This window comes from Homalodisca vitripennis, chromosome 8 (genome assembly GCF_021130785.1).
Source record: "Homalodisca vitripennis isolate AUS2020 chromosome 8, UT_GWSS_2.1, whole genome shotgun sequence".
NCBI classification, from domain to species: Eukaryota; Metazoa; Arthropoda; class Insecta; order Hemiptera; family Cicadellidae; genus Homalodisca; species Homalodisca vitripennis.
The window spans coordinates 53473151-53500708 of NC_060214.1; positions in this window are offsets into that span (position 1 = coordinate 53473151).

A 27558-nucleotide genomic window follows, 5' to 3' on the forward strand; every position below is an offset into this window, starting at 1 on the left:
AGGACGGTATAAAAGACGAACCAACCAAGTTTTCTCCGTCCGTAACGTCTTCTCCGACAGTACCAGCTGTACACAATAAAGTGCTGGAAACCACGGTACCCGATGTAAGCACGGCCCTCTCCACGGCCGAAGGTCAGCTGGAGGCCTCACAGTGGGTCAAAGATTCATTCCAGAACGCGTTGACTGTCAAGTACATGAAAGCACTAATGAAGGACATTCCTAGCAATAGAAAGATTGATTCCATATACGGTCCACGCTACAAAAACAGTACACTAATGGTCGGGAACAAACCGTTAACTTTCGATAATGACGGCAGTATAGTCATAGATGACGTACACTACACGCCTACAAAGGGTCTTTATGAATTGCTCTTCAAACGTGCACCACTCATGGAAGAGTACGACGAAAACGATTTACACGCTTACAGGGATATAATGAAGCAGACACAGGCGCACAAAAGAGGTTACAATTATAAAAGCAACATAAACCGTAACAACTCCACTAAATATGAGCTCGTAATTTCAAAGTTATTCCCCAAAACACACACTGGTAAGGGTTTCAAGGACCTGTCGCGTCCTGACCCTGTGTACTATGACGACGACCCGAATGAATTGTGTGAGAGGCTAAGAGTGGTGGTAAGCTCCGCAGAGGCCGGTAATACGGGACATAAAAAACGAGATTATTAACATCGTAGAAGAGCTGAGGGAGCTAAAACTCATAAGCGGTAGTGGTAACGCCAGATACAGAGCTCTGGTATAAATGTATAGACAAAACCCCGTAATGTACAGTTTCGAAATGAGCGTGGACAAGTTTGGTCGCCCAGGTGGCGAGGCCGGTAAGAGAGGTCCGCCTGGACAAGGATTCAGTCTCACAGTCGACGGCAACTACGATATCAAGGGCAAACGGTTATGTAACGTGGCCGATGCGCAGCAGAGTCTAGACGTTGTAAACTTGCAGACCTTGAAAAATAATGTGGATAGCGCAGTCCTCAAGACTGTGTCTGACGTTTCGCTTGTATCCAAGAAAAATGTAATGGACGCTAAAGGTAACAGGATTAGCAACATAGGTGATGCTATACTCTGGACCGATGCTCTGACTCTTCGCCGTCTTGCTAGTGAGGTGCCCTATAAGGATACGGACAGCAAATATTACAGGTTTCACAACTACAGATTGCGCATGATAGGTGATCCCGCTGGGGATACAGATGCAGTGACGCTAAAATATCTTAAAACGAACACTCTAAAAAGAAGTAGTGATGGTAACGTCTGGGAATGTGATAACACAAGACTCGGACAGATAGCTGATCCTCTTCTCGCTGGCGACGGGGTAAACCTGCAGACCTTGGACAAGAAATTAAAAGACACCAAAACAGATATGACCCGGGCTATGCTCAAGACACTAAATGCGAATAAACTCGATGCCAAAAATAATAGACTACCTAACGTAGCTGACCCCAGGAACGAAGCGGACGCCGTCAACTTGCGAACGCTAAAACAAAAGAACATTAAACTTCGATACTGAGATAATAGACGCTAAAAAGAGAAGAATAATCAACTTGAGCGATGGTGAGGGACTGGGTGATGCTGTAACTCTGTCACAACTACGTACCCTTACACCTATCAAGAGTATTACAGATTCTACTGTTACATTCGATAATTTCAGACTCTGCATGGTTGGATGGCCAGTCGAGCGTACGGACGCTACGACTAAACGATATGTAGATAGGGCACTATCACTTCTACCTCAGATGAAAGACGGCTACTGGAGTTTTGGACATATGCGTTTGAGCGAGATTGAAGAGCCTCTATACGGGGGTGAAGCTGTTAATCTGAAATACTTTCAAGAACACGCTATGAACAGAGCTGGGCAAAGCTGGAATGCGAGTGCCCTTAACCCTCTCCCGGGCAAACGCCTCGAAACGCCTCGGCAGGGCGCCTGGCGCTAAAGTCCAAACGCCTCCAATCGCCTCCAACTGCTTTATCAACGCCCTCTGCTTTGTGCTGCTGTCTTACGATTGTTTGGGGAACTAATACTGGAAATATCTATTGGCAGTATCATTGTTGCCTTGTTTATTCATAGTTTTATGACTAGGAACGCTATCTAGGATTAATAATTTGAAACGGTTCATTCATTACTTTATTGACGGTTATCTAGTTGTTTAGTAGTACAATTCTTTCTGACTTGTGCTGCTATCTTACGTAATTTGATGAACTATTTGGGACTTTTTATAACCACTTATTTACTGAAATCATTTCGTTAGTTGTTTTCGCAGTCTTCTCACTTGGTTCTGTACTTCATAGATGGCAGGTTCAAGGTGTTTGCGTGATAGCGAAATTGATCGCGTTTTTGACAATGAAGTGGATGATGAAGGCGATGGTTTCAGTGACGATGAAAGTTCCATGAATAGCGATGTATTTAGTGATGAGGAAATTCACCATTCTAACCAAGAAGATAAGGACACTGATGACTCGCCACGTGATCCGGCGCTGCCTCGCGCCGCCGGCACCGCGACCCGTGTCCCAGCCATTGCCTCGCGCCTCTGGTACCGCCACTCGGGTCCCGCCTGTCTGGTCTAGACAAAGATAACACTAGACAAAGTCTTAGTGTTATCTTAATTTTTAAAATTACAACCCTTTATATTCGATAATTTATACAACAATTAAAACACGATTTTTCATGTAAGTTTGACTTTTTGTTTGATTTTAAGTTACCTCATAAGGTTGATATCTTTTTAAAATAAATACAACGTTATTATAGAGGATTTAATCATCTTTGTAACGATGTACAATAAATAATAGTTTTATTAAAATAAAGTTCTTAACGTAGTAAAAACGCGAATAAGTATGTCCTCGCGGCAGAGCGGGCGATTTAATTCAGCCCAGTAGCGCCAGTAGCGCGTCGCGGTAATTCGACCGGGAGAGGGTTAAAGTCAGTAATCTGGGAGATCCTACCGAAATGAGTGACGCGGTGTCCATGAATTACCTAGTGAGAGTACTGAGCGAAGTCTATTACGGTATGTACAAACTACTGGCCCCGACGCTAGACTCTATACACGTAACCGATAAAGACGAGTGGATCAGGTTCAACATTGTCAACCCATACTTTAGAGATCCAGTGAGCAGGGTGAGATCGAAACCGTGATGGTTTATTTATATATGAGTTGCTAACATTTTTACCGTCAGTTTACTTTAGAACCTGGCGAGATGCGGGTCTTGGTATTTATTCAATGTGTAGCTCCTCTGATTGCTGCTAATAAAACTTTGCTGTACTTGGAGAGATACGGCTATCTCGATACTAATACCTCAGAGCTATCCACAGACATTACACAGGCGATCATTAGGTTTCAAGAGACGTTCGGCTTGAATGTGACCGGATATGTAAATGAGGAGACGACTAACTTAATGAACCAGCCCAGATGCGACAATTCAGACGAGTTAATAGCGTCTTTCACTGCAAACCCAAACTACGGATGGCGGAAAAACGATATTACCTGGTTTATGTACGGTAGTAATTATCAGTATGACCAACTATGTCGGGATGCGTTCGCCCTATTCTCAAGACATTCCAACCTGACCTTCCGGTGGGACCCTATAAATCCCACAATCATTTTAAGTATCACTCCCAGGAAACATCTTTTGTATTATCTACGGAAAAATTGCAGTAGAGAGTTTGATGGTAGGGGTGGTTTAGTGGATCACGCCTTTCTCCCTATATTGGGGATGAACCAGACAGATGTTCATATGGACGGTGAAGAAGATTGGGATTATACAATGGATCTACCTGCGCCCGGAAAAGTTTCCTTCTTTTTGGTTCTATTACACGAAATCGGACACGCTCTAGGCTTGCAACATTCACCACTTTCGTCGTCTATAATGTATACTTTTTATTTTGTACCACACGGTATTTCAAATCTTTACCAATATGATTTAGACAGAGATGATCAAATGGCAATACAGTATATTTACGGACCGCCGGCCCCCTCCACCTCAACATCCACTACAACATCTACAACACCATCCACAACAACAACATCAACTACCACTAGACCAATAGAGGTCACGCCTACGCCTACACCTACAGATTTGGACATTTGTAATTTAAGACACAAACTCAACACGTTCTTGGTAGTGAGAAACAGACTATACGCGTTTTACGGTAAATACGTTTGGATACTAAGCCTGAACGAAGCCCATAGAACGCGTGAAGAGTTTACCAATCCTCTGATAATTACATAGTGGTTGACTTTCTTACCGTCAGACTTTACTAACGTTTCGGCCGTGTACCAGAGACCGAACGGGGACGTAGTCATGATCGTAGAAAGAACTCTATACTTTATAGATTACCCGTCACTTAGACTGTCCAATCAAAGACCCATTAGCAGAATCGTACATACCAGAGTTAAGAAAGTCAATGCAGCGTTAAACAGTAATATGGGTAAAACCTACGTCTTCGTCGATGACAAGTTTGTTGTAGAGTTGAACGAATGCACCCTCACAGGCACCATGTTGGGGATGACTTCAAGCGTACTCCCCGGTGTTCCCCATAAAGGGAGGTTTCAGATATAAAAACGGTCGTATTTATTTTATAACAGACAGTTACGTGCTGGAGTTTGACGAGTTTACCGGTACTGTCACAAAATCCGAGGCGGACATCTTCGACGTACTGCAGATTACTTGTGTGCGTGAATCGCTACTCAAACAGTTGTATAAAGTGATACGGTATATAAATGGCGAACCACAAACGTAATTCAAACAGAGTGAAACGAGCTGTCAAGCGGGGTAGAGGTATAGTGACCAGCGTACTGAACAACGCACTGCCCGCTGTAGGCACCATAATAAACCGTGCTGTTGACGCGTTACCTGTCGAATTACACCTTCCCGGCGGCTATCAGTACTGTGGGCCAGGTACGAGATTAGGGGTGAGATTGGCAAGGGGTGATATGGGTACAAACTCGATTCTGCCTGTGAGCTCCACAATATAGCGTACTCGAAATACACGGATATAGAACACCGGCGAGAGGCCGATAAGGAATTGGCCGAAAAGAGCTTGGCAAAGGGTGAAATCGGGAGACGCTAGTGTAGGAGAAAGGGCCGCGGCCTTAGCAGTGACGGCAGCAGTGAAAGCTAAAACAGCGTTTGGGGATGGGAGAAAGAAAAAACCAAAGACAAAGCGAGGGAGGGGTAAACCTAAGGGCAGAGGGCTCTACCTGAAACCGTATCCAAAGAGGGGATGTGGTGGGGTGAGGAAAAAGAAGAGGTATTGTAAAAAAAACAACAATCTCGATACCGATAAAACCTCTAAGAAACCACGAATTGGTCCGTTATGCGAGGCTACTCAATATTCCAAACTTTCGAGGTGTCTACATGAGGGACACACTGCCCAAGACCCCGCGGCAGTACGAGTCAGCCATAGTTAACCTGGAGAGTTTCCCACGGTGAAGGTACGCACTGGGTCTGTTATAAGAAACTCGGAGACAGAGTGTACTACTTTGACAGCTTTGGAAATCTGAGACCGCCGGTAGAACTCGTATCCTACTTTGGATCAGGGGTGAGCGTACAGTATAACTATGAGCGTAAACAGTCTGAGGACTCAGTAGTCTGCGGTCACTTGTGTTTAAAGTTTCTAGCGCGTCATGTTTTCACTTAACGGAGCTGCTCCGCACGTATCTTGCGAGGTCTTTCCACCAATGGATTTGAGCGATGGAGAGTACGAGATTGGTCTAATTGATCTCTCGACGTACTATACGATACCAAACATTGAGAGAGGTGTGAATGACATGTTCCACTACGGGGTCGACAAAGAAATAGCGATAGACGAGGGGTCGTATGAAATTGAAAACATAGAAGAATATATCAAGTCGCACATTGACGGAAGTGTGACGTTCAGTCTTAAGGCAAACAATAGCACGCTAAAGTCCGAAGTATCGTGCAGTGAAGCGATACATTTTGAAAAGCCGAATTCGGTAGCCTCAGTACTTGGTTTCACCGCTAAGGAACTGGAGCCTCATAAGACCCACATGTCCGACCTCCCCGTCAGTATTATGGCGGTAAACACGATACGTGTCGAGTGCAACATTGCACGCGGTTCCTTTCAAAACGGTATGGAAGTACACGTGTTGCACGAGTTCTACCCCGATGTGGCTCCCGGGTATAAAATAGTTGAGAAACCGAGCACTGTCATCTATTTACCGGTGAACGTCCGCTGAGTGAACAATATAAAGGTCTCTCTCAGAGACCAAAACGGCGATTTAATCAACTTTAGGAACGAACCCGTCTCGTTACGCTTGCACATTAGGAAGCGGCAATGTATCTAGTATTTAGAGAAGTGTATGCTCAGGCATTGGCCAGTAAACACCGGAAGACGGTAGTGTTAACATCGCGAAACATTCGGTTTCTAGCGTCACTGGGGTTCAAATATGGCGCTACTGGCAATAGAGTTAGCCGCAGAGTATGATGAAGTTGTTACAGGTTGTGAGTTTCATTCTCATAAGCCTTACGCCTCGTCAACTCTGAAGAACAACGACGAAATCAGAATTCCGATAAGTCAACAGGATATAATTACGGCACCGTTCGAAAGCAGTATACACATCACTGGTAAAGTGAGTGCCAAAAAAGCTGACGGGAGTGAGGCCAGTATCTCACTAATAAACAATGCCATCGCAATTTTATTCGACGATGTAAGGTACGAGATAGGCGGAATAGAGGTTGAAAGGACGAAACATGTAGGTATAACGAGTACTATAAAAGGACTACTCTCCATTAGGGATGAAGAGCAAAAGTGTCTCGTAAACGCGTGCTGGCTCGGTCCCAATACGACCAGTAAGGCCGGTGAATTTACGTATTCAGTGCCTCTGAAACTTTTGATGGGTTTTGCCGAGGATTACAAGAGAATTGTTTGTTCTCTTGCGGTCGGCTACTGATATTAACGCCGTTATCTCACCGGACGCGTCAAACCTCGACTTTCAGATTACATCGCTCGAGTGGCGTGTACCACATGTTACAGTGTCAGATAGTTACAAATTAAAATTATTGCGCGTGATTGAGAAAGATACTTTGATTCACCTACCGTTTCGGTCCTGGGAACTTCACGAGTATCCTTCACTACCGCAAACAACTCGACAGAGCTGGACAATAAAAACGAGTTCGCAAATTGAAAAGCCTCGGTACGTGGTGCTGGCCTTTCAGACCGGTAGAAAGAACGACCTAAGAAAGGACGCCTCTACTTTTGACCGCTATGCCCTTACGAATGTTAAACTTTATCTGAATTCACAGTACTACCCTTACGACAATGTCCACGGCGATCTCTGTATATTTTACGACATGTACACACGATTCCAAAGTTCGTACTATAAACAACCAGGGTCTCCGCTGGTTGACTTTAAAACATTCACGTCTCATGTGCCTCTGTACGTGATTGATTGTTCCAAGCAGAACGATTCGATCAAGTCGGAACCTGTAGATGTTAGGTTGGAATTTGAAGCTAAGGAGAATTTCCCGCCAAACACAGCTGCATACTGTCTCCTACTACATGACTCCCACATGGCGTACACAGTGCTGACCGGTTCGGTACAACGTATAATGTAGGAGCGGTGGTGGTGGGGAAACTCTTATAAATAGCTGAATTTTGTACGTGTGTCTCATTCTGCGTCATGGAGGAGCTAAACAGTGTTCTAAACGAGCCTGACTCGCTCGATGCGGTGCGGTACCTAAGATTAAAGACCGAACTACTCTGCAAGGTCGAGGGTATGCGAAGACTCTTTGCTCAATGTGGACCTACAGTTAGAGTACCCAGTGACCCTTATAATTACGACCATTTCAAGTATTGCGTGTGGGCACGACCCGAGGCTACGTCAGGTCCTGACACTTGTCAGTGCTACTATATGGATTCATACATTGGGGGTTCGATTACGATTTTGAATCAGTTAGTTGGTATGTACGACCCGTTTCTTTCGAGATTACAGGCTCTACTTGAACCCTTCCGTGATAACGCAACACAGGGGCTGTATTGTTAGGGTCGGGGTAATTGTATAAATTGAGGGTTCCTGATGCTAGACTTCATTAGCTCAATCATGTCTGACCGGGAGTGGCCTAAACAGTGTACCGTAACTATTCGACTGCTTAAAGATAACGAAACTGTTAGCACTAATAAGTTAGATGTAGAAGAGGGTGAGTCTGATTACGGAGATGATTACCATGTAAGCAAACTCCCAGAGTTTGATGAATTTAGGATCACATTTGAGAGATATGAACCTGTTAGCGAAGGATACAACGAGACTATTCTTGAGGATTTTGCTAATGTAATATTCAAGAAAGAGGATCGCTCTGTTGGCCAACTACTCATTAATGTGAAAGAGTGGAATCTGTTCCACTCTAAAATATTTTACGTCAAGGATTTTCCCGCCTTTGACGGTTTCATGTTGGCGTATCTACAACACACTATTGATGATGGTTTGGAGTATTGCATGTATTTTAGCGATTACACATACGAGGTCCGTTACAATTAGAAAATTTAAATCTAACCGTATTTCCTAGCCCTCTTATTGGTCAAAATAAGCACGTCGCTGATTGGTCTAAATTGGGTATATAAGGGAGTAGTGTGAGGGGCTACGGTCAGACGGGACCTGGACTTCATTGGGTGCTGGAATTTATTAGCTCTCATCCACTCGGTGACATTCAAAATGGGCGTCGAAGCGTTTGTAACTGTTTACTTTTACAAAAACGGGAAATTATTAAAAAAAGACCACATTAATTGCTACAAGTTTTCTTCCAATGCCGATATATACGATGTGAAGGACTACGACCAAATTAGGGTTAGGTTTTCCTCAGAATACGATTCATACTTTGACTCTGACGAAGAGGAGGAGGAAGAGGAGGAGGAGGAGGTAGACGCGGAAACGGAACCCTTACTTCGTTAATTTGCTGCTTTCCATTAGTCGAAATAAGCACGTCGCTGATTGGTCTAAATTAGGTGGTATATAAGGGGGTAGTGTCAGGGGCTACGGTCAGACGGGACCATGCAGGCTTCAGTGATGGACGTGGAACCTGCGAAGGTACCCAGGCGTAAGGAACGCATAAATTCGTTAACGGGTATTTTCCTAAAGTCGGTTTACTTTTTAGGTAGCGATCTATCAAAGTGTGTAATTGTGGGGTTGTTTAAAGACAGGGGCGATTCTCTCGGGGTGCTATTCCATGGTAAGAAGGGGAGCGTTTACTGGTAGCACGATGTATTTAATCAGTTTGTTCCGAATTTCAACTGTATCACTCAGGCTTTGGAGACCTCGCAGAGGTTGAATATCAAGGTGGACAGTGGGGAGGATGTCAGGGTTTCGAACGTCTTTGGTCAAACGCATGCGTATCTCTATGACGGGGAACGTTCTTTAACGCTCAACAAGACCGAGTGGGTTCAGTTCGTTAACAACCTCCCGTCGGTCTACATCGCACTACGGGATCTCTTTTCCATCGAGGTGTCAGCTAAGACTGTTGTTCGGTGTCTGCTGGCTGGCGAGAAGGAGGAGGAGGACGTGGAGTGTAACGACACTGGTCCAGGAAGTTGAACTTTTTAAACGCTGGCCAAATGGAAGCGATAGTGGAGTTTCATGCGTTCAAGGATAATGAGAACCGGTTTATTGTGAAGGAGTTTGTTGTGGTCAGTCATCTGTTTCGCTCACACATAGTGTTCAAACCCCCGTACAGCGTAACCGAATTAGATTCTAAAGCGGCTAGAACCGCCCGTTGGTTGGTGCGTCACTTTCATCATATTAATTGGAATGACGGAGGGATCCCTTTTGACGAAGATATCGTCCGCGCTCTCTGTAAACCCTTCGCTACTGTATATACTACGGGGTTAGAAAAAGTTCGATTTTTGTCTCGTTTTCACGATAACGTAGTTGATAGGAATATTGTAGATAGTAAGGAGCCCTATTGTTTCCGATGCTCACTGTATTTTACCTCAACATAATAGTGACTGTACATATGCTTGTGCTTTAAAAAAGGCTCTAGGGCGGGGTGAGTGAGTGGCAAGCCCCTAAGGCTGGCGTAAAACCTGTAAGTCCTGGGGTTTTCAACTGCTCTTACGGCAGGCCTAAACTCCGTAAGTCCAGGGGCGGTTGTGTGTGTGTGTGTGTGTGTGTTTGGATACCTCTTAGGCAGGCCTAACCTCCGTAAGTCCAGGGGTACGAGCCTCGCTCTAGTTGCTAAAAAAGAGATGTAAAAAATATACTAAAGAACAAAATGTTTCTTTGCGAGTGTTTTACGGGTTGCATTGAAAGGCTTCTCCGAGTAAAGCGGCTTGTTACACTAGCAAGGATTACAAAAAAAATACAAAAATTGTAAAATAAAAAATATGTTGGGAGGTAGCAAATTTGTTATGGAGTGGCTACCACCGTAAAGAGCGATGGTTCGGGCTCTTTACACACACGTGGATAGGCCTACTGGGGAAGGAGCCACGTAAAATATCTCCTAACGCGCCGGGACCCTACCCCTTGGGTGGTGTGGAAACTTGGGTCACGTTGCAACAAGGACAAACGCACGTGTGTTGGGGGGTACGCTGCGCTTGCATATAAGCGACTGCTGCGAATGTATCCAGCATTGTGCAATCATGTACAGTTGCAGGCACCTTGTGTTGGCGTTATCCGTGGGGGTTATGACTGTGTCTACGGCCTTGATAGCGATTCTCTGCCGAGCACGCCTGCCTCCCGGAGTCGGCTACACTCCCTTGCTGCTACTGGTGGGCCTTATTGTCGTTGCAGCACCCCTCGTTGCTGGTGACGACGACGAACCGCCTCCACGGAAAGCCCCTCGATTGGTGGTAATGTTATTATTGCTATTATAGAATTAATAATTATATTCCGTTTTTCCGATTGGGTACAATTTGTTTTTTTTTTTGAAGGGCAACGACGATGACCCCCGGCCCGATCCCCACCCCGAGGTCCAGGACTCCCCATTGTCGCCTGACCCTAATGACAGTGTGGAGGTACGTGTGCGCTTGTGTTGGTTTTGTGTTTGTATGCGTGTTTGTTTGCGTTACGGGCTGAATTGTTTTTTCTTTCCAGGAGTATGACTCGGATGCTACCGTGGAGAACCTGATACCCGGTGTAAGTACAATTGGCTTCCTTGTTTTGTCCGTCTCGTGTTTTTTGCTATTTTCCTACGGTTTGTTTTTTTTGCAGTCTCCTGACCCGTGGGCTTTTGGACCGAGGCCGAGGCAAAGGCCTCTCAATGACACAGCGGTTGAGGACCTTCTGCTGGGACCCTGGGAAGTGTTGGAGGCTGCCATCATGGGTATACCTCTACCACCGTCTCCATCACCGCCCCGGGCCGCAGCCCGCAGGCTCCCTCTCCAGATGATGCCGCTTCCTCAGCCGCGGCGACTTCCGAGGATAAGTATCGCCCCGGCCCAGGCCCCCTCGACGTCCCGGTCCTCTGGTGGGTCCAATGTAGTGACTGTTGCCCCGGCCCCCCCCGACGTCCCGGTCCTCTGCTGGGTCCAATGTCGACTCGACCCAACCCTCTACCTCAACGGGTCGAACCGGCGCTTGTAGAAGGGTAGGTGTCCACCGGTAGTAGTGGTAGTAGTAGTAAGTAGTATTAGTAGTAGTGGTGATACCTTACTTGCTTTTCAGCCTCCTACAGCTGCATCAGGAGTAGATGTGGCACGGCAGAGGTTACGGGAACTGGTGCTGGACCATTTCCTTCAGGCATTTGTTTCGCCGGACCACGCTCCCGTGGCGTGCACTGTGAGGGAGTTGGTTGCGATGTCCACCCTGAGGGCCGAGCTCAGGGATATACTCTGGCTCGTCGACCATCTTCTCGACGAGACGCCCCGTGACCAGAGCCTCGTGATAGCGTACGCGCTTTGGAGGGAAATGCGCTCGTCGTTGGAGGGTCTGCTCATCGGCATCGGCGAGAGCATGGAGTCGGCGGCCTCGAGGGATTCCTACGACATCGACCCTGAGGAACCGGAACCGTCGCCCCCGGCTAGGCACGTTCGCTGCTGTGTCTGTATGGACAGATTGCCGACGGTAGGGTTGAGGCCTTGTAAACACACTCTGTGCCCACAATGTGCCCATAGGCTCTTACGTTGTCCAATCTGTAGGGTGATCATCCACGGGAGGATGCCATTGTTTTTTTCTTAAAATTTTTAAAATAAACAAGTTTTTTCTATGTAAGTATTTGATTTTTCAAAGTTCCCGCCACTTTTTTTGGTTCCCGCCATTTTTTTGAGGTTGGGGATTTTTTCCCGCGCGTGAGGGACTTTTCCCGCATTTTTCCCGCGTGTGAGGGATTTTTCCCGTGGGGAGTGACATCAGGGGGCGGGGCTTAGCCGCCATCTTGGAACACGTGACCTGCTCTCGACCAATCAGAGCGCTGGGCTATCCTCCGGGTTACTCTACTACTCTACATTACTGGTTTATATTAATGGTTAGTTGCCTACTTCTCATACTAATATAAAGAATATATTTTTAACAAAATATTCTTCATTAGTATTGTGGAATTTAGAAAGGTCATAAATCCAAATATCAATGAAAATGTACAATATGTGCATGATATAGAATAAGATTTAGATATATGATTTTAGGCATGAAAATGCACCGTTAAAAATATGAACTATCAATAATTTGTAATAATTAGATTGATGAATTCTAAAGACTGTGTACTGTGATATCGAAAATAAAGTTTAGTAATAGGTATATAAATTCTAGACTTATCTATGTAGTCTATCTAATAAACATCACAAAATACCTGCGTATTCCACAATCAAATGTGAGCTACTTTGGAATTTTCTAAAGCAAAATAACAAATAATAAATGTATATTCTAGCAATACCTTACAGGGGATATTCTATTTCGAGCTTAAATTAGTTTCACTGCAAATAAACTGTTGTTATAACATCTGTGAAGTACCAATTACCTACACTCTAAATACTCCTTTTCATTTTTGGTACATGAGAGAGTAGTTCCTTTAATTTTGGTTTAAATATTAAATCACGTTTTTGAGCTTGTTATCTATTAAAGTACACTACACCCCGTTTTGCGTAACATGCGTAGCTGATATTTATGCAAGATTACTATAACTGTATGCTTTACTAAGTCACATATTATTTAACCACATAACAAAATCAGATTAATAAGAAATTGGCTTATTATTAGATTTTTTCGATGACATCATTGTTCCCAATTACACTAAAGTAAAAATATTTGTGACGGATACAAATATCTTCCAGTAATAACATATTCAGACTGGATGTTACATATATAGATAGGAAGCCTTAATTTCAATTCATTCTCGATATATCGTGGGACACACAGTCAAAAGGAAAATCTTTCTATAATTTACAGTTCAAGGCTTCGCTAACGTTCAGCCAAAAATCACGGGGAATATAAGTTACATGACTTTTAACATCCATGTTTTTCAGAAATCGGACATAACTAGTCAGTGTGATTAATAGTTTGTATTTATTCCCCTCGATATATTTGTTACGTAAAAGGTTAACAGGGTGTACAAAGTTGCTTGCAATACTTCATGGAACAGATTTATGTCCGCGGGAAACATAAATGTTTGTAACAGATCCTACAAATCCGTCCTCAACAGTTGAGTCTCGCTTGCAAATTTGTGACGTCAGAGATGGCAACCCTAGGCAAACACGTCCGCATCGTTTGGTCAGGCTGTCCCACTATCGTTGTTAGTTTAGGGGGTTGAGGGTAAAACTCATCCTGACAGTTCACACAAGGTATGACAGTACGTACCTTCTCAGTTATTTATGACTGTTATTATTTTCAAAATATATTTAAAATATATATTTTGTTACAAAAAAATACTGAAAAGTTATATAACTTCTTTGAAATGTTTAAAAGTGATGTTTTAAATAAAGACTTGTTACTAAAATAGAATATATTCAAAGAACACAATTGAAACTTTTAAAAGTATATTACCAATTAGGTTGTTTTAAGGAATAAAGCTAACTCTTATTGCTACATAATAATAGATATAAATTATTTTAAATCAATAAACCAAAAATCTATAATTTTACAAAAATATCAAAAACTGACTCTTTTTGCCATTTTTAGCATAAGTTCATTAATGCAATGGGGTTTCGTTTTTTATACGTTTTAGTTAATGTGACCCCACACAAAGTAATCAAGTGGTAACTTTAACAACATCGTCTTTAAAACGAAACCCCAGTGCACTAATAACCTTGGGGACAGAATAGTAGCTGAAATAAAAAAAATCGCCCTTGAATCAATTTAACGTGCCATTTTAATTTTCTACAACAGGCTTTGACATTGCCAAACTGTCCTGAGACAGCAGTTTGAACCTATAATATAAGAAACAAAGTTCATGTAGTTTTAGCCGTTTTATTGCTCAATTGTAAATACTGATGCTACTGTAAGTTTATATTTACAAATTTTAAACTGGTCCGGAAATGGTTTGCTTTTGTTTCCTAGAGGGATGTCACAAGTATCATTTTTCCATCCTTGGACATTGAATGTTGAGAAAGATCAATTGATAATTTTAACTCAATTATTTTAATGACCTGCCATTTTGTACTGGGTTGAGATGGAAAGCTCTAGTTGCCACGGTTTTCTTCTTTTATTAAGCTCTTTCAAGTGATGACCCTTCTTGGAAAGGGGCTTTACATTAAAATATTTTGAGCAGATCTTCCTCCCCAAGTCCCATTTTCGGGAAGTAAGCAAAGTTTAACAGTGAGTAAGGAGTTTACTTCTATTTCCTAGAAAGGTGTCCCGAGTTACAACCCTCCATCTTTATCCATAAAAAGACTATACATAGTGTATCCATAGTTTTAACTTATAACTAATATCTGTCTAACGGTTCGTTTTAGTGTGCCAAGGTACTAAAGTTTAATCTTAGAAAAATTAATGTTGAATTCTTTAACTCTTTTGAAAACAATTCGCCTTCCAGCATAATTAATGTAGTTGATGATTGATTTCTCTCGGAAGAGAAATGCATTTTAAGATTTCAAGAAAAACTAGTTACTACGTTTATAAATTGAAAATGAAGACACACCCGCAAATTTCTTTGGGAAATATTACTTATTAATTTCCTTTTAACAACTTTTTGTCAAACGTATTTATGTACTGTTTGGAAATAAATAAATAAAATTAAATAAATGAAATTGAACTAATTCTCGGCGCATGGACTAATCTGATTCCCACATTAATGCTAAAAGATAGTAGAAGGGAGAGCTTGGACTATTATAAGGGAAATTATTTAAAAAGCAACAGTGCTTAAAAGGTTTACTCATTCTTCCCCGTTTACTCACAGGATATGGCCGGCGTGCCCATGGTGGGAGGAGCCTGGCAGAGGACATTTCGCTAAGTCTGCTCTCCAAAGAATCAGCTCACTTCTTCATCTTGACGGTTTATGCAGGGGCAACAGCCACTCTTACCATCGGGTTAATCGACATAAAAGAGGATACTACGGTCAGTAAGGCCTATACCATTGTCCATAAAATTATAATTTGAGAATTAAATTTTTGGAAATAATATTTATTTTAAGATTTGTAGACAATAGATTAATCTGTCACCACTTGAAGATTTTTAATTTCTAGACTTAATTTTTAATTAAATTATTCTTTTTAAATTATGCATACAATCCTTTGTAATAGTTTGGATTATCTTACGGGTTTTAAAAGTTATATCTTAACTTTTTAATAGAGGTAAGGTCTATGCAAAATCGTTTTAATGGGATGCATCTTAGAGTATTAGCCTAAATAAAATGTGTAAAAGAGACAAAAACAACAACAAAGGAATTTACTTCTGTTTTCAAAATGGATATTATTAGAAGAAATGTTAAGTCTATCTTCAATTAAACTCTATGTTATGTTGGATAAGGTCGGCATATACATCTATAATTTTCGTCATTATGCTTTATTTATCACAATCACACAACTAGGTGATACATGATGGTGCTACTATTAAAAAGTTTAACACTACAACAAATTAAGGGATTCTAGTGTAAGAAAACCTATTAATCATGAAGGCATGTAATAAGCTAGTGTTTAAATTCTTTCTAAATATAAATGTTAAAAACAGTTTCTGTAAAATACGTATAAATAAGTATTAAAGAGTCCTTCATTCTTTGAAAGGACTGATACAATAGGCGTCCAAATATTGAACACTCAGTCATGTTAAAAGTTGAAATAAGAAAAGTTGAAGAGGAAAGTTTAATAAAGACAGTAACTTGATAACCGAAGCGATATCGGATGAATCGCTAATGATATTCCAGAAAAACGTTCAGTGAGTCTGCCAACGACACTATGCCTTTGAATCGAATTCTATCTGCCAATATCGTGACTGTACAAGTCATTTGTCTGTACTGAATGTTTGTTTGTTCATCTAAGAGTAATGTTATCTTGTTTTTTTGTTCTCATATGATTAGTGGAGCTAAAAACCTCTACAACACAATAAAGAGTACTTATTACGAATTGTCCGTTTTCATTTCATTTTGTTATACTTATATTTTTGTATCTATATCAATTATACCCTGACTTTTCAGTTAGCAAATATCGTAGTTTTACGTACTGGATTGTATTTATCAATCGTAGTTGTACTGGTATCCTATTGGTTTATAAGTAATATTTAAGTCTAAGTTTACATCTAAATTTAACTACGGATCAATACCGGATAAATGTATAGTTGTTTGCACGTGTGATGCAAGAAGGAAACAAACTGTTACTACTGCACTTGGTGAGTAATTGCACCACTGAGTTTTGACGTCTGCCAAATTGACGAGTTACAAGTACTGAGGGTAAAACCTCATCTGCTGCGGAACGTATGCAATCCCTCGACAGGCTGGAACCATTTCCAATCCAGTAGTTATTATCCCTGACTGTTGTAGATCCGGAAGGTACCGTTATAATTGAAGGCACTGCTGTTACTTAATAACCACAGTATATTTACTGTACCACCAAGACACGTAATATAGTAAAACTGCAAAAGTTTTAGTGTCGTTAATAGGTCAGTTTTTTATGCGCATTGCTCAAATACTATCATACTTTTACAGTAAAAGTTTTCATTTAAATTACTGATGAAGTATGTAAATAAGAGTAACATTTATTCCTAAATAATAATCTTTGTATAAATGAATACGAATGGGTAATATTTTCTGCCTTTCAGAATCTATGATTGTAATTGTTTAATACGATTTCATTACTGTTATACATTTTAATAAATTAAATAATAGTATTATTTAAATTAGCTGACCGGCTCTGCTACTTGAAATAAATAATGACAAGGGAACCAAACATTATTTAGTTCTATTGCTATTGTCTTAAGTAATTGTATCCCCTATTTTCACTTAAGTTTCTCTTTCTAAAAATCTAATTCTGAAAACCTATATATTTATACTTGTAAATTTTTATAAAAATGGTTATTTTTATTTACAGATTATTGTGACTGCAAGTTACAAACTATTTTATTAACTATCGATTTGCATGTGCTATCAGTTATATTAATCTAGTGGACAAGGACTAGTCTTACTCTTCATAATATACTGATACAAGAGAGTAAAGTTTAGGGTTTTTGTCAACTTTACGAACAATATCATGTATAAATTACAATACGATATGCGAGAATAGGATAATCAAATTATAAATGATATAGAAATCTAAATATCGTCAGATAATGAAGTAATCTAAATTGCAATAATCCCAAAGGCTAGTTTAAACAGAGATTCGGGTGACATATGAAACTGTGAGCCAATTAGACATTTCAACACGTTTGTCAGTGGTATTTACAGTAAGATTCGATGATACATTCCAGTATCATTATGCACGGACACTGTTTGTGGGTCAGTTGATCTTTTTAATCAACTTAATGTTTCTATTTTGATCTAAGACAAATAACAGAAAATCACGTATGTTACTAATAAATTCTTTATAGTAATAAATGTTCTATTTAAATGCCAATGTATGAGAGATTAATTATTAAAATTATAATCTAGTCCTTTATATGTGTAATGCACAAATAATAAAATGGTTACAAGCCTTAGCTACAAACAATTTATAATTTAATAGTCACTACCCTGTTTATATGCATGCATTATTCTCCCTGAGATGAATAAATCAAACGGTTTTTGCAATTATAAAATTAACCTGTAATAGATATTTTACTTGCTTTTGTAATATCACTTACGACGATCCTTATACAAAGATAAAAAAAAAACAGATAATTTCATTGCCATATAGCTTATCAAATCCTGTTACAACAAAGAGTCTGAGAAAAAAGAAAAAGACACACAAATTAACGGCACAAAAAACAAATGTATTCTAAAATAAAATCTACCGGGACGAACGAGCCACTGAAATATAATTTTACGAGCTTGTATGTCTTAATTAATTTTAAAACTCGACAAATAGGAAAATACTTTCTCAACTGTGTCGAAGGCTCTCATTTCTATTTCCGAGTATATCCGTAATAAACATAAAATATGTCCTTTGGTAATCAGAAATGATATGGCTCGTATATTACTTGGAGCATAGAAATTAAATTAAAATCCAAAATACTAATCATTGATAATCCTTATTTATATTTATAGCCTTTAATTGAGAATCTCCCATTGATATTCCCAACAGTATTTTGTTATATTTATTGTTATTCAAAACAAATACTTGAGCTAAAAATATTATTTTTACAAGGGTCTGTTACGACACATAAATCCCAAAATCAAACGTGCCACTTTCAAGATTAGCGCTTTCATTTATCTCATATAAGGCTGACATTATTGTGTTAGTGATGTTTGCCTCCAAATTATTGATGTGTTGTTAGTCGTTTACTACGTTCTGTAAATAAAGTTGTTCATTGTACAGGGGGCATTACATTTTTCTAAAAAGTCTTTGTAAACAAAAACAGATAAGGATACACACGTGCTTATCTCCACCTTAACACGCAAGGAACTGTTATATTTAGGATCTTTATATTAAATACATTTAATATGCTCTATTTTATGTGTAAGTGCATAGAAAATACAACAATGCCTCTAAAGAAATTATAATCGATATTATTACTATTTTAACATTATAATGTCGTTGCAACGAAATTCGTACACTGAATTTGGAACGACTGGGTCCTAAATATTAAACGAGGTCGTGAAACGTTGATTGGAAGGTAGGGCCCACGATATTAATACCAAAACACCGTGCCGGTTCGTCGAGGGAGCGGGCAGGTAGCTTTGATCATAAAACTCCGACCACAGAAACTCTAAGATGTCCTCGCCCTACGGAAGCCAGAAGAGAAGCGAGCTAGAAACCTAATTCCAGAAATCTAGAAAACCTGAGAACTAGAACCAATCAAACAGGCAGAATTCCACAGAAAATATAGAAATAGAGAAAAACCATCTGGAAAAAACAGACGACTCGACCAGCTGTAGGGAAACAGCTCCCGGCCCGTCCAACGGTCAACAAAATAAAGTGGCAAACGCCACATCCTCCCCCTCTACCCCGGGAGTGATAAGAAAAAAAACTCAAAAGGACAAGGTAGGAAGTCAAGGACGGAAAGAGTAGAGACTACAACTGGTATCGCTGTAGTTAGCAATCTGCTAGATATTGCTCTAGTATGGATATCTTGCACGCTCGTGAGGCGCTCCAAAAGCGTAACGGCTAGAATCCATTCCGACTGACCACACTACTCAAGAATAAATCTTTTTAATTTAAAGAGGCTTGAGGAAAAGCCTTGTAGTAGTAAAAAAAACTCAAACAATTTTAAGTACTTTCTGTGGTAGCTACCAATAAATAAAGGTCTGAAGTGTTGACACAAGGATGGGTTTATTCGTTTCTTTCAAATCACTAATACGCTCGGTGGTCAAAGGGCTACAAGAGGGTGTTCCAGTAAGGTTGGGAAGGAAATTAAGCAAGTGTACACTTCTTAGCCAAAGCACTCCCTAAGTCTCCACCATCCGGGTATCTCCACCCCGGAACCCAAGAACCACTTAAGCACCCGAATGGAAACCCCGAACGTTTGGTGGAACTCATTGAACCACCAGGAGAGTATTACTCCAGACATGGTCTGTATTTTTGTTCAATGATGGTGGGATCAGAAAGGATGAAGAGACCATCTCAAAGCGAAATTACAAATAGGAGAAAATTACACCCATCATAATATCAACAGACCTTGCGTTGAAAAGGCTAAAATAGGTAATAACTTGGTAATGGCGAAATTTAGTAAAAGTGGGCCACTTCTCTCCTCCCCCTACGGGACGGCTCAGAAAAAAAATTTGGTGGCCAGTGGGAAATGACAAAATAAAGTTTTATTTTTCCATACTAGTTTTTAAATTTAGAGAATTGGAGCAAATAAATTCAGGCTCTTAAAAGGCGTGAAAGAAAAACTGTGTAGAGCTAAGGCAAAAGCTTAACGGAGTAAGGAAATCATTTGGTCGTGGTAAAGTGGTTTAATTAGGAACTTAAAAAAAATATCAACTAGTTTCTTAAGTGTTGGCCAGGAAAGGCAAAAATACCCTGAAACCTATGGAAAAGAGACCCAAAAAACTAACTGGACCAAAACCCAACAAACTAGGATAACAAACAATAAACCTCTAAAACTTTAACAATAATAAAGCCTTCAAAGGATAACAGTAACAACAGTGAAAAAAAACACTTCCAGTATAAACACTAAACAGCAAACAATAAATATAGCCGCTGGAATATCTAGCAGCTTCAGAGACAAAATTATAAAGCCTTAAAGACACAGAAAGACAACAACAAAAACTAATTAAAAAAATATATAGACAAACTACAATCTTCAACAATATTTTCAACAATAAAAACTACACCTATCCATCGCTGCTTAACTTAGCTGAATAACAAAGAAGAATTCCACCTACTGCCAAAGGACTGACCCTACTATACGAGAGAAAAAACAAAAAAGAAAAGGGAAAGAAAATGTAATGGGTTGCCCGAACCAAGGATAGCAGGCTGCGCGACTGCATCAGGGAATGTTAAAAATTAATAAACATAAAGTTCACTCCCAATGTACAGCCTAGAAAAATTGCCGCAGCAAAAAAAATTCTCTAAACAGCCAATGCTAATCCCGATCCCCCCGTGTATATGTACTGTAAAAGAAGTGGAGTAAAAGTATCAGAGTGTTAATGTGGTGTAAGGAAGAGAAGAAGAAGGAGACAGAAAAACTAAACTAACATCACTATGCCCTAAACTATCCCTATAAACGTCCCAGCAGCGGCGCTGTGGTCTTAGATAGGCCCAAAATATTTCTTCAGGTAGGAAACATGGGCCGACCTAATAAGTTTCCCTGACCTGGGACACCTCAAAGTCACAGCAAAAAAAGTATTCAGAAAATCATTAGGGCAACTTTGCTGTGGTGTGTGCAAAAAGTATAAGTTAAAAAAAAAACTATTACAAATTATAGTATTACAATAAATAAAAGCATATAGTACAAAGCCTTATTATTACCATGAAACCAACTTCCAGCATCACTAACAGGCGTTGGCAGAAAATAAAATCAACAAGTTTGGCTTTCAGAACAAAAAATGTCGGTTGCCATCAGCGGGGAGAAAAACCATCTGAAAAAACAGACGACTCGACCAGCTGTAGTGAAACAGCTCCCGGCCCGTCCAACGGTCAACAAAATAAAGTGGCAAACGCCACAATAAAAAAATTATAATCGATATTATTACTATTTTAACATTATAATGTCGTAAATATCTTAAAATTTGTTCAATGCATAAATACAATAAATATATTTTTGGAATAAATTATGCGGAACTGATCATTAGTGCAGCGGCCATGAAGCTTTTACCCTGTGATGAAAAATCCTTTAAAGTAATGTGAATTAAAGATAAATTATCTATACAATCAACTATTACCTGGAATCAGAGAGACAATATAATTTCAGCGTCTACTGGGCTTTGCTTCTTGCTATTTGGAGAAGGCAATGCAATATTAAGGCAAGTTGGATTTGTGGTGAGATAAAACATTCATACATTTGAGTGTATTCTTTATTAATACCGTAATCATTATATGCAAGCACTAGCTATTTTGTGGGGAGTTTTGAAGCTGTATTTATTTAAACACTTATTCATCATTATTATTTTAAATATTACTTTTCTTTTTAGTAATTTATTGAGTCTACGACATTTAATAACGAATGGCAAAGAGATTACAAAACATTCAGTTTTTACACTTTGTCCTTAGTAATATCCTCCCACTTTTTCTACTTTGTCTCACTATCTGAAAACCATTTTTTTCTATTACGGTAAAAAACACTCACTATGGTCAACAATAGAACCTACAAATGTATTCGGTTTGGAAGGAGTAGTAGTATGACGTAGAGTGGGGTTGTAGATATTGTTTGACCTTGACCAGTTTCGTGTCAAGAACCACTGCTGGCGAGAGGCAGAGGGATTGAAATTTAGAGCAAACGGTAAGTAGTTAGTGGTTAATCGATACAGCCGTCCAACAAACCGCCGTAACCTGTTCTTTGAATAATATTGGCAAGTTGCCACGGCGGTTTGTTACAAAAGTGGTTAAAAATAATATTTATTATTTATGACAATAATGATGTATTCCTTCATATAAATATAAGTACATACATTACATAGGTAAATTCTTCACAATAACCAATCACATACCCAGTTGAGTGATTAGTTATACTTAATAATACAAATTAAATCAAGTAATTTTTGAGTTCAAGCCACTAAAATAATTCTGGTCACTGTCTGAAGTGTCTGAATTACATTAATCTTCACAATTATAATAAAAATTTAAAAACAAAAACTGCAGTATAAGCATAATAAAGCATAATAAGCTTTATCGTAATATATAATCAAACAAATTCATTAATTTTTAAACTATCTTAAAATAAACACAATCAATTTATATACTATTATCTATGGATTACATACAATTATATACAAAACTATTTCACATTCGTATGAAAATATGAATATAATTAAAAAACGATAAGAGTATGCCATATCACGTGTAACGTAACAGAGCTTAAATGCTACATTTGTGTTGTCTGCTACTTACATGACGTATTTAGTGCATTCCAAAAACCTAATTGTTTGATATTATCTGTTGTATCCCCCTAAAGGCATTTGAACAGATATTCAACAGAAGTCAACTAGCTGAGAAATTACATTTAGTCCTAAAAAGACATTTACGCTGTTCCCGAGTGACAAGTTGGTATAGAAGAGTAGGGTTGGGTCAAGGGCCACCTCCTATCGAGATCCATGAGGAAGGATATTGGAAAGTCATATCAGAAACTTAATTGCCATGTATAATGGAAAATTTTATTTTCGTTTTATGCTTATTTGTTCTGTCATTTTCTCAGTGGTACCTGCAGAGACACAATATTAATATCACTAAATCCTGTTATTAAAAATATTAAATTTCTAGTCAACTATTTATGTATTAAGCCATTATCGCAGGTTTATGCAATATCTATGAACGTAATTTTTGTTTAAACCCGTAAAAGCATATTAACTTGTTAATTTTTTAGCATACGAAATTAAATACTAATCAGTTAAATTTTAAAATTGTATTATAAGATTTTTAACAGCATAATATAATAACTTGAGTTGTAGTGATCTCTATTAAAAGTACCAAAATTATTATTTTTACAGTTTCTTATTTTAATAAGGTCTCGGTACCCTTACTCACCCTCAATAAATTACAATTGCAGAAGACACAATGAACGCATTTATAGCGACTAAAAGTTGTCCCAGCTTATTAGCTTATTTAAAAAAATATACAAATCACCACATACTGATTAATGTTAATTTTTATATTCATTTCATTAAATTTTAATTAAAAATTGTATGTTGAATTGTTTTTTACCATCCATGTATGATATCTATGATATACGTCATATCCTTACGGATTATTGGCCAGATTTTAAAATTATAAATGTATTTTGGTTTTATACACCGTCAAGTCAGAAGTCTTGGATATTGGAATGAAGAGGTGCCTTTTTACCACCATCACTAGTTTCCTGGAATTACGAGCAACTATGCCTGCTCTCTGGTGGGCATTGGGGAAACCACAGCAGCCGTCTAAGTCATCATTAGTAGGTCGTATCATTGGCTGGTTGGTTTGTGGTCTGTAAAGTTTAATATAGAAATCAATGCAATTTAAGTTCGGTGATCCTTTATTTTGTATATAAATTCAGTTGTGATCAAAGGTTTCATAAATAACAGAAACAGAAAACGAGTATCTAAATCGAGCCCAAGTCTAACGACAGTTCAAAGTGTAATAACATCCAGTCGAACGGAGAGGGTATAAGCTCAGTTTATTAAACACCACGTACATAAAGCCGTGCCTCTAATAACGTTTTTCTCAAACTTTGCTCATTACACCACGGCGTATATAGGACAGGTATCTGATGCTTATACATATATGTTTTAAAGCTTAAGTTATTTGTAATCAGTAATATATGCGGGATATTTATACTACTATTCAATAGAAATATATAAATATCTCTTATAGATATTTTAATATTTAACAAATATTTCGTTTAACATATTCTTTTTTTAAATTGTATATTCTTTTACTATTATACTATATTATAGTATACACAAAATATACACAAAAGTAATTTTATAATCGCATCGTGTATATATTTATTTGTGACAACAGTTTTAATGAATATAAAACTAAAAATTATAAATTCATATGAAATATTAGGAATTAATTTTTAAATATTATTCTTTGTGACAGTGTAGTATTATTCAATTGAAGGCCGTCTTCGTCTCTTGTAAGGAGCCTGTGAGTATACTTGGGTAAGGTTTTTTCAATTCTATAGCCACTCTATTAGCCGCCTGGGGAAATATATAAGTGATACAAAAAGTAGGTAATTTTCTTCTAATAGACAGCTATAGTTGATACAGTAAATTCAACAAAATATATCTCAAAATTCGATTTTAGTAACTAAAGTAATATTGTGATTGAAGATTTTTTTAAATAAATATGAAAAAGTCCTTTTTTCAATAAATACATTTTCATATTTATGATATAACTCTTGATATCTTGAGTAATACTTCCCGTGAGTTATTTCAAAGATGTGTAAAGACATCTAAATATGGAGCTATAGCCTTATGATTCCATGAATTCAGTATAATAATGCAGGAAAAAATCTAAATGAATTTTTTCGTCAGCACACAACGGAGTGTTACAAGTAATAACTATTATCCGTTCTGAAAGTTACGATACATTTATTGGTGTTCACCACCTCCAGTATTTCGGTATAATTGTGCGACATCTGAACAAAGAGACAATTAATTTAACATTATTATTAAAAATGAAGCTGAAATTAAGATCGGTTTGTATTAATAAAATCTTGTGTTAAACCCGATAAGATAATTTTGAACCTAAACAAATTTATTTTCACTTCTGTACACTAAACTATGAGATATGTAACAATTTGCCTTTAAAAAAAGTTTCAATTGTTTATAGTTAAATATACAAGTTTGAAAGTAATTTATGAAAGACTAGATTTGTCTTGAATTCATATTTAAAAAAGTTTTAAATGAATATCGTTTATAATTTTACTACTGTAAATAGGGCCATTAGAGTGTTTTCAGTTTATCCATTGTCCTATTGTGGCTGATATCAATATGTAGGCCCATTACAGCTCTTAAATATTTATTTTACTTTCGTTAATCGTATGGACACTATCATATAAAATGCAATTGAAGAGTCAGGGGGGAAAATGCTTTCAGTCCAAAAATTTGAAAATTAAGGTTTTTACGCAATATTGTAGTTTAATTCCGTCTCTATTGGCCCCGCAAAGGAAAAGGGGAGAAAAAGCTACCAGTTCACAGTAATTTAATAAAAACTAATGGCACAAAGGGGGGGACAACGCTTTCAGTCACAGCGCGCAGTGGGAAAAACGCTCAGGGTCCAGTTTGTGTAGTGGGGAGTCCAATAAGTCACATTGCTATGCATCTGCCACATCGCGCCACACCACTCTTTGTCCTGTTGTTTACCAGTTGAGTGTATGTTAGAGGTTTGGCTTTTATAATATGTATATTTTTAAATAAACACTATTTAAATTATAACAGATGAAAACGGCTATTACAATAGTACATGGTATATACCATAATTTTTTAACATATAGAGAGAAAAACTTTCTTTATGCTCTCCTGAAAAATTTAGGAAAATGGACTGAAAGCGTTTTTTTCCCAGACTCTTCAATTGTTCTCCTTCTAATTTTGTATTCTAAATGTATTTTTCTGACGTTTTTCACAGTTTTTAACTTAACAAGTTACCTGTTGCATAGGGGAGCCCCTGCGACTATGCACCATGGTGTTGGTGCTCTCCTCTTCTTCTCGATGTGTACACCACTGTTTACTACTATCCTCACTCTCTGGGCAATGAGATGACGCCAGTCACTAAATGTAATTTTCCCAATACCCACTAAATTTCATGACTGAAATAAGAGCTCCTACATCCACGTTGGTTCAACCATAATCTTTATATGGTATGTAAAATTTGCTGCTGCATAGGTAAATAAATCTATTTGTTTTTATGCTTTTGTACTTATTTATACCTAAGGAAATTGGTCTTTAGCACAACATTCATTATTTGAATAAGATCCAATTGCTAAGTAAATTTATTGAATTTAGATTCCGATTTATTGAAAAAACATTTATACACGATACGTATAGTTTTTTCTTCTCTTTGAAAATTATTTACAAAAAATGCTCTGATATAGTAATTATAAATTGAAATTTCCCATTGCTATAATTTACTTTTATGAGAAAGCTACATCACAATTAACTACTCTTTGTAGGTGTTTGTCAGTAATTAGTGCGCTTCCAAGTACTAGCGCTTAATTGCTTATTTACACAACACCGGGCTTATACGATTTCAGTTCGTGCTTCTCTGTTTAACTTGATTCTGTCTTGACTCTAAACTTCTTGTAGTCTGATGTATTTGACTATAATGGGACTTATTCAATAACACAATTTTTTGTCTTAATGATATCAGTTATATTACGTCTATCTATTCATACTAAATTATACATTTACTATCACAATAAATAATCTACGAGTATCTCTACTACAACAGAAGCGAGTTCTTAGCTTCATATAGACAAAATATTAGAATCACTTTATGAAAAAACATCTAAGTTGAATTAAATTAGATAAGCAATAATTAAGTAGGATTTTGTAATTAATATGTGTTCCACCAAAGTTTTTTTATCTAATTTAGTTAATAAACGCAGGCGCGAAAAAAATAATAAAACTTAAATACGTAATTTATTTGTAAACAACATTTAGATGTACATTAAAGGTTTCATCTCTTCAAAACTTAAATAACTAATTTTATTAAAGGGAGTCCAATAAAGATTGTATTACTTTTCTGGCCGATTGTATGGACTACTGGGTTGAATCTTAATGTTGGAATTCGTTGTAAATGTTTCAGAGTTTCTCTTGCGTTGTAAAACTTTGATTAGTTGAGCGGAAATTTAATTATTGAATATTCAAACTAAACCTAAATTAATTGACAAAATGCAAATTTGTGTCCTAAGATATGTCTAGAAATATTTTATTGGTAACTTAAAATGTTGTGTAAAACTTAATTTCT